Genomic DNA, 14,530 nt, shown 5'->3' with positions numbered 1-14,530 from the left:
CACCCTCCTCCCCGCCGATCGCGAAATTCTGCTGAGAAATTCTTCCTCCCTCTGCACGGTGCCACCAGCAGCTTTTTCTGCCATTGCACTATGCTTGGAGTGCTTACAAAATGGCAGTGCGACTGCCATTAAAGGGGAGGTCCTACTGTCGCAGCCGCCATTTTTTTTTGTTGGCTGACTGCCGTGTTGGGCCAACAATTATGCCCCCGGGTTCGGCTGGGCTGCCAACAGGCAGTCTGGCACCCCCTCTTGGTTGCCAGGCCGCTGGCCCAGCCGAAACTCTCCATGGTGGCCCAGTGGACCTAATCTAAAGAACTGCAAAGTCTGTTGCCTTTAAGTGAAGGGGGGAGACATGGTGATTTGGCACCATGATGATGTCATCAGCGCTATGCTGATGAGTGACAGTGGCGGACACTCTACCCGCCACCAGCTCCCACCCTTCTAGTGTGAGAATTGCTGCTCACCGCCGCACATCCGTCCCCATTATGACCAGCTTCAGGTCCTCTGGAAAAAAAAGCCAAAGAGCGGCATTTCACTCAAGATGCAACCGCATCCATCGCGCCGGTAAAAACAGCTGAAACAGGATAGGCGCGTCGTGTTTCCTGGGTGGGCAATTTTGGCCCCTACATGTCTGTACTTACTATATACCGTATATACTCGGGTATCCTGTGATCTCGCGTATCATGCGACCCCTAAATTTTCGTCCCCAAAACATGATTTTACCGTATATCTCATGTATCATGCGAGTCACTTTTTTGAGATCGAATACAGACCTTAACATGAAACATCGAGTGGATTCTGCTCTCTCTCCGTGCTCTCTCTCCGTACTCTCTCTCCGTACTCTCTCCCCGTACTCTCTCTCCGTACTCTCTCCCCGTACTCTCCCCCCCCGATCTCCGCGACTCTCTCCCTCCCGACCTCCGCGACTCTCTCTCCCCCCCCGACCTCCGCGACTCCCTCTCCCCCCCCGACCTCCGCGACTCTCTCTCCCCCCCCGACCTCCGCGACTCTCTCTCCCCCCCCGACCTCCGTGACTCTCTCTCCCCCCCCGGCCTCCGCGACTCTCTCTCCCCCCCTGACCTCCGCGACTCTCTCTCCCCCCTGACCTCCGCGACTCTCTCTCCCCCCCGACCTCCGCGACTCTCTCCCCCCCGACCTCCGCGACTCTCTCTCCTCCCCCGACCTCCGCGACTCTCTCTCCCCCCCCCGACCTCCGCGACTCCCTCTCCCCCCCCGACCTCCGCGACTCTCTCTCCTCCCCCGACCTCCGCGACTCTCTCTCCCCCCCCCGACCTCCGCGACTCCCTCTCCCCCCCCGACCTCCGCGACTCTCTCTCCCCCCCCGACCTCCGCGACTCTCTCCCCCCCCCCGACCTCCGCGACTCTCTCTCCCCCCCCCGACCTCCGCGACTCTCTCTCCCCCCCCGACCTCCGCGACTCTCTCTCCCCCCCCGACCTCCGCGACTCTCTCCCCCCCCCCGACCTCCGCGACTCTCTCTCCCCCCCCCCGACCTCCGCGACTCTCTCTCCCCCCCCGACCTCCGCGACTCTCTCTCCCCCCCGACCTCCGCGACTCTCTCTCCCCCCCCCCGACCTCCGCGACTCTCTCTCCCCCCCCAACCTCCGCGACTCTCTCTCCCCCCCCGACCTCCGCGACTCTCTCTCCCCCCCCCCGACCTCCGCGACTCTCTCTCCCCCCCCGACCTCTGCGACTCTCTCCCCCCCGACCTCCGCGACTCTCTCTCCCCCCCCCCCGACCTCCGCGACTCTCTCTCCCCCCCCCCCCGACCTCCGCGACTCTCTCTCCCCCCCCCGACCTCCGCGACTCTCTCTCCCCCCCGACCTCCGCGACTCTCTCTCCCCCTGAAGAGAAGAATTTCAGCAGGAGTCAAATGGATTTTTTTTTTCATTGGGAGGATGTAGTTAGTGGTGTGCTGCAGGAACTTGGCTTGTTTTCCACATAAACTAATGATTTGGTCATGAGTATCGAGGAACTAATATCAACCAGGGATATTCGATTTACAACCATCATGGAGAGTGAGAGGAGAAACCAAGAGAAATGTCTTTACATAGAGGATTGTTGGAGCATGCCGAGATTCAGCGTGGATACGGTCTGCTTAACAGCCTAACAGCCTAATCTTGGCCAGCACTTCACACCCGCAAATTTAGTATCTCGCGTATCATGCGACCCCCCAAATTTAGGTTACAATTTAGGTCTTCAAAAGTCGCATGATACGCGAGTATATACGGTACTTATGTTTGATTACGTCCTCCCAGCTCCAAGTTTTCATCTCCATGGTAATTAGTGTTGTGCTTGACAGCACTCCCGTCTGAGGCTTATTCAAATGAGGCTTCTAATCTCTTTCAGCTTCCTCCAGAATCTTCTTTAAGGTTATTTTTAATAGTTTTATAATTGTTAATTGTTTTATTATCTTTCAAATGAAGAAGTTGCCATGGTTACATGGCTGAGCCCTCCTCATTTTTAAAATGAATTCCTGGGATGTGGGCGTCGCTGGAAAGGTCAGCATTTATTACTCATCCCTAATTTCCATTGAGCTCGTGTGGTGAAGATACTCCCACAATGCTGTTAGGGAAGGAATTCCAGGATTTTGACTCAGCGACGATGAAGGAACTTTTTTTTAAATTTCAAAATATACTTTATTCATATAAAAATTTGTACAGTACATTCAAAAGCAGTTCAGTACATTTAGCTGCGGTCAGCAATCCCATACACTACATTTGGGTGCTGACGGCAGTTCCATTCGATACATTCCCTTGCTTTTCAGTTCAAGTACAATTCGGTACAATACGGGATATATTGTAGTACATTCAACAAATTACATTACATGTGTCACTATACAGTACACGGAATGGGTGACGGTACATTTACATTTTTTCCTTTCCAACGTGCATTACGAAACAGACCTTGCATTGTACATGGCACTACATAGGTGTTTACAGATCATGGTGTTGTGGAAAAATATTTCCGAGACTGCATAATATATAAAGAGAGGTTTATTAAATCGGAGACAAAGCTTTGGGAGAAGTGTTAGAGACCCCTGTCTCTGACCATTTCTCAAATTGGTATCTTCAGTGAGGTTCTTTTTATCTTACAAATTACGTCACTTTACAACACATGCTTTAGCACTACAAAGCTTTTACTATCGAAGGCTAAGCTTTCGATATAAACCATCCTGCATTGTGACAGGGCAGTATAAACAAGTGCAGGCTTTTGGCACCGGTATAAACAAACATACCCAGCACTTAACTCTCCAGTGATCATTATCTCACTTTCCTATCTCCATAACTCATACCTTGAAGTCTAACTTTTTTTTTATACATATAGCATAATGCATCAGTATTGCCCCTTACAAAATTCATTAAAGGGGAAAATAAAAACAAATGTTTGGTCCCGTATACAATCAAGTATATGTCCAAAAATCCGCTCCAACAATATTCCCCCTTTTGGTCCTGGAGGATGTTCACGGAATCCAGATGACCACAATGATAGTAGCATGATGTCATATATTCGTCCTTTGGGATATGTTACTTCCCTGATGTTCCGTATGTCCACCTTGCCTGTAGCTCTAGGCTATCCTTCAAAGATAGTGGTCGGTGTCATCGCCATCTGTTTCTTCATCCATGGTGTCTTCAGGTATTTCCATCAGGTGTGCTTCTTCTTCGGCGATTACACTGGCTACTGGCATCAGTCGAGCCATCATAACTTTACAGCAGATATTAAAACACCCGATAATCAGACAGCAAGTAATTATTATTACAACCAGAATAATTACTCCATGCATAAGACAGGACCCCCATGATCCCCCTAACAGCCAGTCAAACCAGCCAGATCCTCCTGCTGTCGTGGATAACTTCTTTACCTCCCTTCTTATGTGATCAGCGAGGTTGGTTATGTTTTCTGAATTATCGGGAATGTAATTGCAACATTCAGCTCCAATTAAGGCACATGTGCCCCCACTTTGTGCTAGTATATAATCTAGGGCCATTCGGTTCTGGAGTACCATTGTGCGTATGGCTACCATTTCAGCCATTATGCCCGCTATTGCTTCAGCAGTGTCGTTAACTATCTGTTCTAGTACCCTCTCTAGGTTACGTAATTCATCCATGGTGCGTCCTATCCTGAATGGGAGCATCATGACCCCAAATAGCCTCTCTACCTGGGTAAGATCTCCTCTTAGTTGACCTGGTGTCTGTACTTCTGCTAAAGTACATACCCGTCTGACAAAAGGGTCCACATATCCCAAATAACAGGACCCCCTCCAGTTCTGAGGCAACCAGGGGTAGGCCTTATGCCCGCACACAAAATAAGTGCCATTGTATACTGTTAGATTCGATCCCAATCTCTCTCTCAGCCCCCGTCGCCACCTAATCTTAGGGTCCCAGTCCTGGCTACTTGTCTGATTCTTCAAACCCTCTATTTCAAAGAACCCCTGGTTTGTTGTTTCGCTGGCTATTATGTTCCACCTGGTGAGGTTAAAGTATTGCATACAATTGCTATATCCTGCTACAAAACCTGTTTCCTCATCAGTCAGGTCTCTAGTGTAACAAATGTCAGTGGTGAGCCTTCCAACTCCTGAGGTGTTGGTCAAAACCAGGAACGGGGGTCGTATCGACCTATTGTATTCCGGCTGGTACCATCTGTCAAATGCATCCAAAAGGTAACCCCCCGATCTCCACGTTTCTTTATCCCCACTCTGGTTCCAAGTATCATTTACTTCCCTTGTACCGTTTTGTCGCATTACCCACTCTGCTACTTCCGAGATGTTAAGGGAGATTGACCTCAAAGGGATGCCTCCTTTGCTATGTATGGGGATGTGCGAACATACCCAGCAACTGGAAAAGTTCTCATTTTGCGCATAAACATAAGACATGTACAAAAAGGTATTCACATGTAACTCTCATTTCGGTCTAGCTAGCAGGCCGGACCTAACACGAACTATGATAATCGCACCGATCGCAATATATAGTTTCATCTTATTACTCTATATTTAACAAATAGTCAAAGGCAAAATGGCCGTATGGCTTGCTTGAAGAATCTCTCGCTGTCAATCTGTAAATAGACAAACAACAACAACTAATATGTGTGCTAAATGGCTGGTTCAAAAACCTTAAGCTGGGTCCAATGCTTCCATTGTCCGTTCCCTTTAACATCGATGCAGGCACAAATGTCCCTGCTGATTATAACCTCATACGGTCCTATCCATTTTTGGGGCAAACCCCGGTTTTCAGGGGGAGGACCCTTACCATAATGCGACTTCCCGCCAACGGGACTTCAGGGAGCTTTGTAAGCTCTGCTTCCGCGTCTCTTTCTTCCTAATTGTCCCTAACTAATTTACGCATCCCTTTTAATTGAGTACTTTGTTCCAAAACATACCGTTTTATTTTGTCTTTTAATGGGCCTACATCGGCCCCACCTGTTATGATGTTCTCTGGTAATTGCATCGCCCTTCCTGTCATTAGTTCATAAGGGGTTAATCCGGTTGTCCGGTTTGTCGTGACTCTTAACTTCATCAATATAATGGGTAATACTTCTGTCCATGTTTTTCCTGACGTTTGCATGGCCTTTGCAAGGACGTTCTTAAGGGTACGGTTCATGAGCTCTACCATTCCAGAACTCTGCGGGTGGTAGGGGATGTGGAATTTTTGTTTTATGCCCATCAGCTGGCATATTGTTTTTACAATTTTTTTCCGGTGAAGTGGGTGCCTTGATCGGAATCTATCAGAAGAGGCACTCCCCATTGGGGAATCACCTGCTCGGTCAATATCCTTGCCACTGTTGAGGCAGTGCAATCACGTGTGGGGAAAGCTTCCACCCACCGGGTAAATTGATCTATAATCACTCGGCAATATCTTTTTCCATGGGATGGGGGCAAAGGACCTGTGAAATCAATTTGTACGTGTTCCCATGGCCCCCGTGGACGGGGCTGGTGTCCCATTTTAATTTTAATGGGCTTGCCTGGATTACATTGTGCGCACGTAACGCATCGATGGCAATATTTGGTGATATCTCTCCCCATCCCTTTCCACCACCAATCTCTCCCAAGACTCCCGGTCATGGCCTCTCATCCTGAATGAGACAGGCCATGATGCAACTCCAATAAGGTATTCTGTATGCATTCAGGCTCCATTACCTTGTCGTTTCATCTCCGAACGTTATCCTTCCCTTGCGTTGCGCCCTGCTTTGTCCACATACCTATTTCTTCCTCAGAAGTGTCCTGGTGTAGTTTCTCAATACTTATCTGTTCGTCTCGGGCCCCAGCGACACTGACTTAATTTTAATAATTTAAAATCATTATCAATGGAGAGTTTTTTTTTATCTCTTCAAATTCTTTTTTTTTCAATTAAACCAATATCTTTTTTACAGCTGATATCAACTAGTATTTAGTAAGTTATGTCTTTATCCATCGCAAACACCCCTTCTCCCCCATGCTGTCATAATCGTGTACTAGCCCGAATGCATATCTACTGTCCGTATAGATATTAACAATCTTATTTTCCGATAATTCCAGTGCCCGGGTAAGGGCTACCAGTTCTGCCACTTGAGCTGACAACCCCCCATTAATTTGCCCTGATTCAACTGTCTCTAAATCCTGGTTAACTACGGCCCATCCGGTACGAGGTAGTCCCTCTACGTATTTTCGTGAGCTGTCCACAAACAAGGTTTGTTCTGCGGTTTGAAGGGGGGCGTCTTTTATTCTATCCTCTTCCATATCCTCACATACCTCTTCGCAAAAGTGGGGTTCCCCTTCACCCATCATACCTTCTGCGGGATTGTTTCCTACATCCCTAATTATGGTTACCGCTTTGTTGGGTGGTAAGAGGACTGCTTCCCACTTTGCCCGTCTCATATTAGATACGGTTTTCAGTTTTCCTGTGTTTAACATTTCTACCAATGTGTGTTTAGTGTGGAGAATGATGTTTCCAGTCATCACCACAGGCTCGCTTATCTTTACCGCCCAAGCTGCGCAATCTAGCGCGGCTATACATCAGGATAACCCAGTCACCACCGGGCTTTCGGTGGTAGAGTAATAGGCTATAGGTCTCCTTTTATCCCCGTGATCTTAGGTGACCACGGCCATATAGAACCCACCTTCATTGTTACAGTGGATGTGGAAATCCTTACCCATATCAGGCAGTCCCAATCCAGGTACGGAGACTAGTTCTGACTTGAGTTTACTATACGCCTGTTCTTGTTCAGGGCCCCACTCTATGAGGTCTAGGGCCGGTTTCCCCCCCTTTCACTAATCTTTGTATTGGCTCAGCAATTTTTGCAAAATCAGGGATAAAGTTCCGGCTGTAATTAAAAAGGCCCAGTACCTTCCTCACCCCGCTTACTGTTACTTGTCTAGGCATGTCCTTGACAGCCTTTTTCCTATCCGAGGGCATTTCTTTCAGCCCCTTTGAGAGGCAGTACCCTAGGTACAGGACCTGGGATTTCCCTACCTGGGCCTTTTTGGGGTTAACCTTAAGGCCCGCCATTTCCAGAGCCCTTAATACTAAGTATAGGGTTGCCTGATGTCCTTCCTTGGTTTCTGAGGCTATTAATATGTCGTCGACATATTGTAAAATACTATTTCCTGCCGGTACCTCTATTTGTTTTAGTATATCCCTCATGACTCGATGGAATATGGCAGGACTATTATGGAATCCTTGTGGTAATCGGGTCCACGTATATTTCCACCAATTGGGTGGTGCTCAGGTAGGCCAGTGTGGGCCGTCCATCTATTCCGTTTATCAGAGCCTTCTTGTCGGTGACGGGAAGGGGCATATTGGTAATGGATATTGAGGCTCCCGTGTCCACTAGCATCTCACACTGTCGGCCCCCTACTAGTGCAGACACATATATCCTTCCCTCCTTTTTACTTTGTACAGGGGCCGCCGGACATCACCAGGTGGCTTTGTACGCCTGCCACTTCTGGTATTCCTGTTCTGACAGGGTCCTTGCCTTATTAGGATAGCCATTTTTACCATAGCATGTCGCGTCCAGGTGCCCTTTCTTACCACAATACATTCATTGCTTTTCACTGCCTTTCCCTTTGCATTCCCTGGCAAAATGGCCCGGTTTTCCACAATTATGGCAAGTCCCCCTTTTCTGCCCTCCTCCTGTTCCTGTGGCAGAGACCTTTTCCTGCTTTATCTTTTTCTTTTCTAAACTGCTAAAGCTTACTGTTTTAGCCTTTTTCAAAAGTCCATTTTACACCTTCACAGATAGCTCACCACTCGCCCAGGAGTTTGACCTAATCCCTGAAGGTATTTCTAAATTTAAAACTCTTTTTTTTACTGAGCTAGAAGCTTTCGTGTCAAGGTTTTACACAAAGGAAAATGGGAGCGTTTTAAAAGGCATTCTTTATCTCATTCCTAGACTAAATTTATGTCTTTCAACCCAATTGCATGTTTTCTTTCGACAAGTAAGTGAGCGTGTCAAATTCTTTTTTTTTTACGACCGGGACCATGTATTTTTATCTTTTACTCAACAAACCTATCCTTTGTGCATTTCCTAGCTCCGTAACTTATCACCCGAATATAGCCACACCTTCGTTTCTAACTTAAAATGTAATACCATAAGGTTCACAGTTTCTTAAACTTCCCACATACAGGACAACACTACGAAGGGTTTGGAAAGAGTGGGTGGAGCTAAAACAGGCAGGCAATGCCACACCTTCTTAAAACAGGCTTTCATTCATTCCACAGTCAAAATCACTCAAGTACTCTCTTCATTCAAAATAGACACTCACAAAAGTCTCTCTTCATTCAACAAAGCTTATGTCTGGATCCATATGTCACTTAAGATAGTCACTGTTAGCTTTTTTTTTATGGCATTACATAATTACGCAAGTTACAATTAATGATAGGAATTAATTAATGACCCGGGCAGCCCGTGTTTTACATTTCCTTCCTTACCTTCCATGTTCGCCAGTCTCGGACGTTTCCCTTTGTTTCTGTAATACTCATGGCCACGACTACTCTGTGGAGACCCTTTGTCTTCGCAACAAAGCTAGTGTGTTTCCTTACCACCGGAGTTTTCGGCTCTAGGTTGGATCGATCAGTTCCCTTCCGCACCAACCTTATTTACTAAAGGGACAACTCAAACTGGTTAGTCAGCCTCTTCCCGCTATCTGTTTACTAGTATCTTATACACTATCCCGTCGTGCCCGTACACCTCTCTTTTCAGTCTCTAACACCAGATTCCAGATACTGTCTTAAGTGATCACGTCTGATCAGACAGTATCTTGTTCGTGACGCCATTTTGTTGTGGAAAAATATTTCCGAGACTGTATAATATATAAAGAGAGGTTTATTAAATCGGAGACAAAGCTTTGGGAGAAGTGTTAGAGACCCCTGTCTCTGACCATTTCTCAAATTGGTATCTTCAGTGAGGTTCTTTTATCTTACAAATTACGTCACTTTACAACACATGCTTTAGCACTACAAAGCTTTTACTATCGAAGGCTAAGCTTTCGATATAAACCATCCTGCATTGTGACAGGGCAGTATAAACAAGTGCAGGCTTTTGGCATCGGTATAAACAAACATACCCAGCATTTAACTCTCCAGTGTTCATTATCTCACTTTCCTATCTCCATAACTCAAGGCCAGCATACCTTGAAGTCTAACTGTTTTTTTTTATATATATATAGCATAATGCATCAGTATTGTCCCTTACAAAATTCATTAAAGGGGAAAATAAAACAAATGTTTGGTCCCCTATACAATCAAGTATATGTCCAAAAATCCGCTCCAACAATGGTGCTCCATGTACACAAAAAAGAAGTTACAAGTACGGCCCGAGGGGAGTTTTATACTGATTCCTGCCCCCGGGTTCACCGTGGCAGAATGGCTTTAAACTGTGGCCCTTCCCCACCATGCCTTTGCGGCGACGGCACCAATTTTAAGTGTGCCCCTCAGCACGTAATCCTGGATCTTGGATTGCGCCAGTCTGCAACACGCAGATGCAGACATCTCCTTGCTCAGGAAGACCAGCAAGTTTCGGCAAGACCAAAGAGCGTCTTTGACCGAGTTGATGGTCCTCCAGCAGCAGGTGATGTCTGTCTCGGTGTGTGTCCCTGGGAACAGCCCGTGGAGCACAGAGTCCTGTGTTACGGAACTGCTCAGGATGAACCTCGACAGCAACCACTGCATCTCTTTCCAGACTTGCCTTGCGAAGGTGCAATCCTGAAGGAGATGGGTGACAGTCTCGCCCGCCCCGCAGCTGACTTGGGGGCACCGTGCCGTGCTGCTGAGACACCGGCTGTGCATGAACGCTCTGACGGGTAGGGCCCTCCTCACCGCCAACCAAGCTACATCTTGGTGCTTGTGTAAAAGCTCTGGCGATGAGATGTTCTGCCAAACGAGTTCGACAGTCCGCTCAGGGAACCACCCGACAGGGTCCACCCTCTCCTTCTTTCGTAGGGCGTCCAGGACGTTACGTGCTGAGCACTGTTTTATGGTCTTGTGGTCAAAGGAGTTTTTTGTGAAAAACTTTTCCACGAAGGACAGGTGGACAGGCGACGATGAAGGAACGGCGATATATTTCCAAGTCAGGATGGTGTGTGACGTGGTGGGGAACATGAAGGTGATGGTGTTCCCATGCGGCTGCTGCTCTTGTCCTTCTAGGTGGTAGAGGTAATTGTTTTGGGAGGTGCTGCTGAAGAGGTGAATGGCACAATACCTGCATCCATCTTAATTCTTTTAGACCCAGTTAATGTTTCCCCACATCCTGAGACTCGCCACCCAGTGATATGAGACATTGGCGGTGGTACCCTGGGAGATCCTGGTAATCCCTCCTCAATGCTTCCAGTCCCTGACATCTCTTCCCATCCGCCCATTTTTTAGTGGATGCAGTGTGATGTCATCGGGGCTCGAATGCAATTTCAACCAGAGGCCTGCATGGGGAAACCATTGTGGCTTCATCCCCAGGCCAACCTGACAGAAAGAGAAGCCAGGGCCAGAAGAGGTACAGAAAGGTAAGTGGATTCCATGTTTTTTAATGTCCTTGCAGGACCAGAAAAACAGGAATGCTCCTCTGGACCCCAGAAAGAAACCTTGGGCCTCCCCTGCCCCATCTCTGAGGGTGAGGTCCTCCTTCCCCTACCCCCTCCTCTCAACCACTTATCTGAGTGCCGGGAACCATTCCTTCAGATTGCCGGGATGCCCTCCTCCGACCTGCCGCCCACCGCCCATTTTCACTGCTTATATCCATTCTTCTGATTCAGGCCTGTGGCACTGGCTATTCAGAACCTGACACAAGTGATCACGGTTCATGTGTGAGCTGGGTAGGGAGTGTCAAGAGTCTGTTTAGTCATGCGGACAACAGAGGATACCCAACCCTGTCTTTATCCTGCATCCATAAAAAAGTTAAGTGCCAGGATTTTCCAATCGAGTTATGCTGGCTCCCTGGTGTGATTGGTAGGAAGTGCAACTGGAGCTGGCCTTCTCACCCTCGCAGCTCTGGGATTTCCGACTAGAAATAAGAGGCGAATGTACAATACATCTGCCCATTTTTGGACAGACGGATTTTAATAATATGTAATTGATGGAAATATGTCGTCTGTTGTATTTCCCATCACTGCTTCTTCTTAGGCGGTCCCTCGCTTCCACACCCAAAAGGGATGAGTTCACAGGGTTTCGATGAAGGACCTGACATTCCAGGTCGCAAACTACATATTGAAGGGTGGAAGATGCCTGTGCGTGGATTTTTTTAATGTGTGATGGCCATTGCACACCAGTCACCACACGGGCTTGACAGAGCTAGGTCTTGGTCCAGTGGCAAGAATTAACCAAGACGACCGGAGACCAGCTCTGCTGCACGGACCTAGTGCGCACACATATCGCGGTGTGGGCTTGCCCATGTTGCCCCTGGAACCTCATCTCTTCTGGGCCCCAAACTCTCGCCTCTCCTGTGCCCCGATCACGTCGCTCCTGGGCCCCAATCCCTCTCTGCTTCTCTGCCCCAGTCATTCGGCGCACCTCCACCACGATCTCTCGCCGCACCACCGCCCCAATCATTCGTCGCACCTCTGCTGCATGTGGGTCCCGCCGAAGTTCCTGCCTACGCTCACCCAGTCTCCCCTTCAAAGCCGTCGCCCTCCTGAAACGGCTCATATATACTCGCATACTGTCACTGCACCATAATGCCTGCACCATAATGCCTGTTCATGCTTGCTGCCCAACATTGTTATGGATGGCAGAAGGGGCTTTTAAAAGTTGATGCCTCAAAATCCTACACAATTGATCACTGAACCATTGACTGCATAAACTTAGATTACAATCAATTTACACTGACAGCATTGAGGCTGTGGCAGGCCTCAGGCAGCCAATCTCTGCCCCCACTCTAGGCAGACACCCAGCAAATGGCCCCATGACTGGAAACTCCACCAGTGTCGGGTGCAGCTTTGTGGCAGGCCGAAGTCTCACCACATCAAGCATTTGCCACAGTTCTGCAAATACAGAATATCTAGGCAAGAACTTTTTAGAAAAAGCTAACCAGCCCAATAATCCCATCTCCCTTTGTGCACTTACACTTTCAGCACTGGTAGTGGTCAGAGTGGAACCTTCCATAGAAACATAGAAACATAGAAAATAGGTGCAGGAGTAGGCCATTCGGCCCTTCTAGCCTGCACCGCCATTCAATGAGTTCATGGCTGAACATTCAACTTCAGTACCCCATTCCTGCTTTCTCGCCATACCCCTTGATCCCCCGAGTAGTAAGGACCTCATCTAACTCCTTTTTGAATATATTTAGTGAATTGGCCTCAACAACTTTCTGTGGTAGAGAATTCCACAGGTTCACCACTCTCTGGGTGAAGAAGTTCCTCCGCATCTCGGTCCTAAATGGCTTACCCCTTATCCTTAGACTGTGACCCCTGGTTCTGGACTTCCCCAACATTGGGAACATTCTTCCTGCATCTAACCTGTCTAACCCTGTCAGAATTTTATATGTTTCTATGAGGTCCCCTCTCATTCTTCTGAACTCCAGTGAATACAAGCCCAGTTGATCCAGTCTTTCTTGATAGGTCAGTCCCGCCATCCCGGGAATCAGTCTGGTGAACCTTCGCTGCACTCCCTCAATAGCAAGAATGTCCTTCCTCAGGTGAGGAGACCAAAACTGTACACAATACTCCAGGTGTGGCCTCACCAATGCCCTGTACAACTGTAGCAACACCTCCCTGCCCCTGTACTCAAATCCCCTTGCTATGAAGGCCAACATGCCATTTGCTTTCTTAACCGCCTGCTGCACCTGCATGCCAACCTTCAATGACTGATGTACCATAACACCCAGGTCTCTTTGCACCTCCCCTTTTCCTAATCTGTCACCATTCAGATAATAGTCTGTCTCTCTGTTTTTACCACCAAAGTGGATAACCTCACATTTATCCACATTATACTTCATCTGCCATGCATTTGCCCACTCACCTAACCTATCCAAGTCGCTCTGCAGCCTCACAGCATCCTCCTCGCAGCTCACACTGCCACCCAACTTAGTGTCATCCGCAAATTTGGAGATACTACATTTAATCCCCTCATCTAAATCATTAATGTACAGTGTAAACAGCTGGGGCCCCAGCACAGAACCTTGCGGTACCCCACTAGTCACTGCCTGCCATTCTGAAAAGTACCCATTTACTCCTACTCTTTGCTTCCTGTCTGACAACCAGTTCTCAATCCATGTCAGTACACTACCCCCAATCCCATGTGCTCTAACTTTGCACATCAATCTCTTGTGTGGAACCTTGTCGAACGCCTTCTGAAAGTCCAAATACACCACATCAACTGGTTCTCCCTTATCCACTCTACTGGAAACATCCTCAAAAAATTCCAGAAGATTTGTCAAGCATGATTTCCCTTTCACAAATCCATGCTGACTTGGACCTATCATGTCACCTCTTTCCAAATGCACTGCTATGACATCCTTAATAATTGATTCCATCATTTTACCCACTACCGATGTCAGGCTGACCGGTCTATAATTCCCTGTTTTCTCTCTCCCTCCTTTTTTAAAAAGTGGGGTTACATTGGCTACCCTCCACTCCATAGGAACTGATCCAGAGTCAATGGAATGTTGGAAAATGACTGTCAACGCATCCACTATTTCCAAGGCCACCTCCTTAAGTACTCTGGGATGCAGTCCATCAGGCCCTGGGGATTTATCGGCCTTCAATCCCATCAATTTCCCCAACACAATTTCCCGGCTAATAAGGATTTCCCTCAGTTCCTCCTCCTTACTAGACCCCCCGACCCCTTTTATAACCGGAAGGTTGTTCGTGTCCTCCTTCGTGAATACCGAACCAAAGTACTTGTTCAATTGGTCCGCCATTTCTTTGTTCCCCGTTATGACTTCCCCTGATTCTGACTGCAGGGGACCTACATTTGTCTTTACTAACCTTTTTCTCTTTACATATCTATAGAAACTTTTGCAATCCGTCTTAATGTTCCCTGCAAGCTTCTTCTCATACTCCATTTTCCCTGCCCTAATCAAACCCTTTGTCCTCCTCTGCTGAGTTCTAAATTT

General features: G+C 47.8%; 1 protein-coding gene across 1 annotated transcript in view; it reads left to right on the top strand.

Moving 5' to 3' along the window:
* LOC139257649 (dehydrogenase/reductase SDR family member 9-like) overlaps positions 1-14,530 on the top strand; it is a 68,217-nt gene that overhangs the window by 37,858 nt on the left and 15,829 nt on the right. The window lies entirely within an intron of this gene.

The sequence above is a fragment of the Pristiophorus japonicus genome, chromosome 3 (genome assembly GCF_044704955.1).
Source record: "Pristiophorus japonicus isolate sPriJap1 chromosome 3, sPriJap1.hap1, whole genome shotgun sequence".
NCBI classification, from domain to species: domain Eukaryota; kingdom Metazoa; phylum Chordata; class Chondrichthyes; family Pristiophoridae; genus Pristiophorus; species Pristiophorus japonicus.
Note: the sequence above shows the minus strand (reverse complement) of the source record. Positions and strands in the feature narration are given on the sequence as shown.